Source organism: Saimiri boliviensis, chromosome X (genome assembly GCF_048565385.1).
Source record: "Saimiri boliviensis isolate mSaiBol1 chromosome X, mSaiBol1.pri, whole genome shotgun sequence".
Taxonomy (NCBI): Eukaryota; Metazoa; Chordata; class Mammalia; order Primates; family Cebidae; genus Saimiri; species Saimiri boliviensis.
In genome coordinates this window covers 55211932-55218001 of record NC_133470.1, presented here as the reverse complement: position 1 = coordinate 55218001, position 6070 = coordinate 55211932, and the positions used below count along the sequence as shown (strand labels likewise).

The 6070-nt window shown below is 42.5% G+C and overlaps 1 long non-coding RNA gene across 1 annotated transcript; it reads right to left on the bottom strand.

Moving 5' to 3' along the window:
• Positions 1–359: 359 nt before the first annotated feature.
• On the bottom strand, positions 360–4761 carry LOC101041705 (uncharacterized). Its single transcript, XR_012515789.1, has 2 exons — positions 2939–4761; positions 360–1307 (listed from the first exon to the last, which is right to left on the bottom strand). It is a non-coding gene; the product is annotated as an uncharacterized LOC101041705 (long non-coding RNA).
• Between the last annotated feature and the right edge of the window lie 1309 nt (positions 4762–6070).

Here is a 6070-nt window from a genome sequence, read left to right as displayed (position 1 = left end):
AGTGTGGCAAATGCCTCATTCTATTGTTTCGTCTTTGAGATTCTCAAGGTAGCATTAAACTATTAAAGGTTCTGAAAAATCCTGTAATAAAACACCTGTATAACTGTGTAATCAAGTAACACCAAAATTTATTTGCCTTCTGAATCTACTCTTTTGTCCTTTTCTTCCAGCCCTTGACATTGCTTCTCAGGGGAAAAAAAAAAAAAAAAAAAAAAAAAAAAAAAAAAAACAAAACCTTCATATTGGCTACTACCTAATATGCTCTATAACATTCGGTGTACGCAGTTTGATTTCTCGTTCAAAATCCAACGTAGAATTTGGCCCCAAGGCCTAAAGCTAGTGGACTAGTGGAAAGTCAATCAATCAGTAAAGGTTTATTTTTTTCTGTAATCAAAGTACCAGGCTGTGGTAGGGGAGACAGCAATCAAAGATACATAGCCTTGTCTTCTAGAAGCTCACAATCTAGTTGGGAATTCAAGAATACCCCCCTAGAAAAGTTCATTGACAATGCAAGAGGTGCTGTTAGAAACTAAGAGAGAAAGAGGCACATACCAGGGCCCAGGCAAGAAGTGCTTTGTGAATGAAGAAGGAAAAAGTTCAAGTTGACTTTTTAAAGTCTCTGGAAACACTGGACTTTGGCTAGGTCAGGAAATATGGGAAATATTTGAATAGGCAGAAATAAATGAGGAAAGTCTTCCTAGACGAAAAGACATGTGGAAAAGGGAGGAGGTAGGCAAGGTCAAGGAGTGTTTAGAAACCAAGACTGAGCATCAAGAAAGTGAATTTCTAAGCCCTGCTTTCTCACATAAGCTATGATGCTTGTGTGAGAATTCTGGTGTCCTAGATGGGAGACTCTGGGAGGAGAATGTGAAGGAAGAAAATAACAATGTATCAAAGAGCACTTCCATTCCTGGACATTTTATAAATTTTCAAGACTATTGTGTCCCCATCAGCACTCTCATGATGTGTGTAGACGAAGCCCAGGGCTGTAATGCCCACAGATGCCACACTTTTCCCCTGGTGTCCTCAGATATAATGCGTCAGTTCCTGCAAAGTCACTTAAAATAACTCATGAGAACTTGGTGCTTGGTGAGCATCCTTGTATCCAGCTGGCAGTTCATCTGTTATATCCCATCTGCCCTGGTCTGGAGCTGCTAAGCATGTGTCGCACTTGGGGTATTTGACAAACTGACACTCTACCACACTGAGTGTCCAACTCAGCTTGTCAAATACACGGAGCGTGGCACTGCAGGAGGCCAGGCCAGGGGCTTCTGTGGGAAAGTGAGATCTTCCTGGGAGGTGTGACCCTGGAGGGAAAGAGAGAGAAAGAACTGATGAGGTCACACTCTTAGCCCTAGAGAACTTGCTGAAAGGACCAGTCAAAGCACCAGAATAGGGAAGTGAGCAGAATAGGCATAAGGATCCTATCCAGAAGAGCAATCCTAAGGATAAGCAGGGAAGGCCTGATTGACACCCAGTGCTCAGCTGGAAGCTCCTCAGACCTGAGTCCTGTAGCTATGGCTTTTCTAGGTGTCCCAAGCTTCAGTGGGTTCCTCTATGAAGCAAAGAGGGGAAAATTTGGTCATCATCCTGCCTCTCTGACTTGGGGAAAGTACCAGACCCCAGAGCCATCATCCTTGCTCCCTCTTCTTCTCAGTTCCCCTAAGCTGTGTTTTCACAGTGTTGTGGTTATACACATAGGCTTTGAGGTTAAACATAAGCTTAAATCCTAGCTCTTCCATTAGCTATCCAGGCAACCTTGGATAAATCATTTCACCTTTCTGAGAGCAAGTTTGCTACACACACAAAATGTATGTAAGCATAATACCTACCTCATAAGGTTATTGTGAGAATGACAGGAGAAAATACACGTAAAGCCTTTGGTTCAGTATTCAATACATAACAAACACTCAAAAAAAAAAAAAATAGTGATTGTAACACCAAAACGAAAGCAAGAGCTATTGGCAGTTGACTTAGCAGATTCTGGACAGGTGTGACATTGATTTCTCGTGGTCTCAGCCTTGCCTAACATGATCCTCTTGTCCCATAGGGACTCAAGAATGGCAACTATTAAAGTGCCCTTAAAGATCATCTAGTCTCACTCACTTAGGTTATAAATGAGAGAACAAAGGCTCATGTTGGGGAGGAGACTTGTAAAATTTATACAATAAGTTTTCTACAGTTCAGCAGTATGCCTTACACAGCTTTCCTCATTGGTTCTATTGCCTCCCTTCTCTGTATATCCCTCTAGGAAAGGGGAAACACAGCAACAAAGAGGACAAAAACAGATAGTACCTTTGCAATGCAGCGTTTGGGATCACTGAACCCACAAGTCACCAGCGCAATAAGGAAGATGCCAGAAGAAGGGTCAGGTCTGAAAATTCCTGGAGAATTCCCTTGGCAACACTCAGAACTTGTTACTAAAAATGCCGGGTTGCCAGGGTCAAATTATTGCCCTTACCAGCTGTGGCAGTCGGTCTGTGAGCAGGTAGCTGGTCTACATTAAGTACTGTCATGAAAAGTGGCAAGAATTTCAAGGTTACCAAAAATGGAAAACTGTCCCCATGAGGCCAGTTTCCAGCCAAGGCAAGACAGAAGGATTCAGCCTTGTCTTTCAGCAAGAAAACACTCAACGTTTTTTCTTGCTCAACTCTTTTAACTGAATGTAAGGGGTTAACATACCCCTTCAATTTAAGTTCTAGCAGTAACCTCAAAACTAAGGCTCTTTTGCTCCCTCGCTTCCTTTTCTACCTACTCAATCCAGCCTAAGTCACCCAGCAGCAAAAGCAGTAGTCATGGTCACCAGATATGGTATGAAAAAATCAGACAAACTTGTGTTCTGATGCTGTCTTGGCCATCAACTAGACAATCATGGCTTGGGCAAGTCTTCCTTTGGGCTTCAGTTGTCTTCTCTGGAAATGAGGACAAAAAGACTTACCTGGCAAAGTTGTTGGAAAGTGTTGCTAAGCTTTCCAGAGATTCCCACACCGGAGCTCAAAAGGACCTTGGCTCATCCCCTGAACCTGTGGTTGGAGGCCAGCCAAGCAAGCTGATTAACAGAGTTTGAGTTGGGGATGGAAGGAAAAAGAGAAATGTATTTTTACCTTTGTGGTATCATTACCCTCATTGGCTACCAGCTCTAGAAAGAAGACCTAGATAAGCTGGAGGTGTTCACAGCCTTTTGAATGCCCTCTCTGACTTTATTCACCCCCAGAAAGCCTGGGAAAAAAGCATGAAAGGAGCTGAAAATTCTTAGTACTTCAAAATTTGGAGATCCTTTTAGACAATAATGCTCTAATATTGATGGAAGAAGTTAGTGGCTGAGCTGAAACTAGACTGGTTTCATTTCCACTCTTGCTGTTCTAGTCCATGCCTCTTCAATGGAGTGTATATAAGAAAATCAGGTTCAGTTGAGAAATGTTGGCCAGACCCATAGAAAGAAGAGATAAATGTCTATGTGGGATGATATTAAAGGAATTTGGAAGCTCTTTTTTTTTGTCTGTTACATTACTTGGAATAACATCATTTTTTTCCCATATGAAATGTAAAATCCTCAATTGAAGAGCTTCACAAAGCCACTATTATTGGCACAAAGGATGGGTCAGTTTTTATAGAGGTAATTGGAGGGAACTGACCAGAAGTAGGAGGGGTAGGTGTCTGGAAATCTCTGAACACTCAGAGTGAGCCAAGCATCTGAAAGAAGAATAGAAGAAAAGAAGAAGTCCTCAGGACCATGCCTAAAAAATCCAGACTGCCTCTACTATGAGGAGGCCCAACTGAGTCAGTTACAGGACAGGTCCTGCTGCTTGATGTCTCTGTCCTCCGAGGACAGAGCAAAAAGAGGACTGGCCTGGGAATCCAGACTCAGCTCTGCTACAGATTCTCTGTATGATCTTGGGCAAGTCCCTTTCTTCCTCTTTCTGGACCTCAGTTTCTTCTTCCACATGTACTTGGTCTCTAAGAGTATTTCAATTTTGAACTTCCAGGAGTCAAAAATTGGACTAGAGAAGAGGCTTTCATCTTTGAGCCATGCCTCTCATAGAGTGCTATATGGATTACTACCAGCTCTCCTCTTGGATGTGTTCGGCCCCACCCACAGTTACATATGCAAAGATTACTCGCATCTTCCTTCTTGACAGAGGGCTGACAATCATAAAAATAAGGAATCTAATAACTAAAAGTCTCTAAACAGCACTCATCTATTCATTCTTTTCTTATTCATTTATTTATTTATTTATTTATTTATTTTACAAAAGGGATGAAAAAGCTGAGTCCTAGATTGGAGAAAGGACTTTCCCAAAGATACACATTGGGTAAATGGTAAAACCAGGATTGCTACTCAGATTTTCTGACTACTGGGTCCAAAGAACATTCCACTTCCATGTGACTTTCTCCTAAACATACTAATTGGCTAGAAAATATCCTATCTCCTTTTCCCCACTAGTAGAAGTTCCAGGATGGAAGGTCAATGGAAACCTTCTTCCTCCCACCTTTGACACTGATACCTGAGGAGGGTCTGAGGAAAATGGGATGGGCAGATCTAAGCCACCCTTGGCTGCCACAGACACTGCCCTAGCTTGGGAATGCAAGAAGAGAGGGCAAATTGATACCATACCTGTCAGTGGAGTGGTGCCTTGGTCATGGAGGGGACACTGGTTCCCCAGTGCTGAGCCAACCTGCAGGGGCCAGATGGAACTGGGCTTTATGCTGTGAGCAAGAAGGTTGTGTGTTTTGAAGGGCCCTTGGTGTCTTCAACAGGAAACAGAAATGAGGAAGATAAGACTGAGGTTAGCCAACGGAAATCTGGGTGCGAAATGACAAAACAATGCTGTTGTGAAAGGGTCTGCTACTGCAGCAATAGTAGCGGAACACTGCCCTGCCTCCACCAACTCCCAGCTGACTTTCAACAGACACTAACTTTCCAAGCTGCAGAGAGAGAGAGAGCGGAAAGCACTTGGTTGCCCTAGGCTCTGCCTGTGGGTCAAAGAGGTTTTCCCAGAATAGTTGAAGGAAACCTGGAATGCCAGAACGGAGTCATTATCTAATGAAAAAGCCCATTTTCAAAATTCAGAAACAGAGCCTCTGACGGATAAAAGGAAATGCTTAGTATCACAAAGCAAATTAGTGGCAAAGCCGAAATTTGAACCCATCTCTATGGACTTCAAATCACATGTTCTTTCACTCTGCCAGAATGACTCCTGGTCCTGGAATACCATTTTACTTCCAACTTCTCTCTTGTCATATAGAACCAGCTACATAATTTGCAAGGCCCAGTAAAAAAATGAAAATAATAGGCTGCTTATTTGAAAATTAAGAACAGGCCAGGCACAGTGGCTCACGCCTGTAATCCCAGCATTTTGGGAGGCCAAGGCAGGTGGATCACAAGGTCAGGAGATTGAGACCATCCTGCCTAACATGGTGAAAACCAGTCTCTACTAAAAATACAAAAAATTAGCCAGGCATGGTGGCACATGCTTGTAGTCCCAGATACTCAGGAGGCTGAGGTGGGAGAATCACTTGAACCTGGGAGAGCGAGGTTGCAGTGAGCCAAGATCATGCCACTGCACTCCAGCCTGGGCGACAGAACAAGACTCTGTCTCAAAAAAAAAAAAAAAAAAAAAAAAAAAAAAACTAAGAATATCAACCTGACAACAACAGAACATTAAACTAAGTGTGGAATCCTTCTAAGCATGGAGCCCTGTGAAGTTGTAGAAGTCATATGCCTATGAAGCTGGTCCTGGAGCACAGCTATAACCACACGCCACATTCTGTCATCTCAGGACTTGTAGAAGGAAATAAATAAGAAAATTCACATTTATTAGAGTACTTATGATGTTCTTTTACATGTATTATCTAATTTATTCAACAACCCTCTGGTATGGTATCATCATTATTCTTATTTATAGGTGAGAAAACTGAGGCACACAGAAATAAAGTGACTTGCCTAAGGAAACGAAACTAGAAAATAATAGAGAAGCCAGATTTTTCACTCAGGTCTAACTCCAAATGTTGAGATTTTCTTTTACTCTTCCACATTGGCTACAAGGAAGGGGGGAAGAAAGTAGTTGGC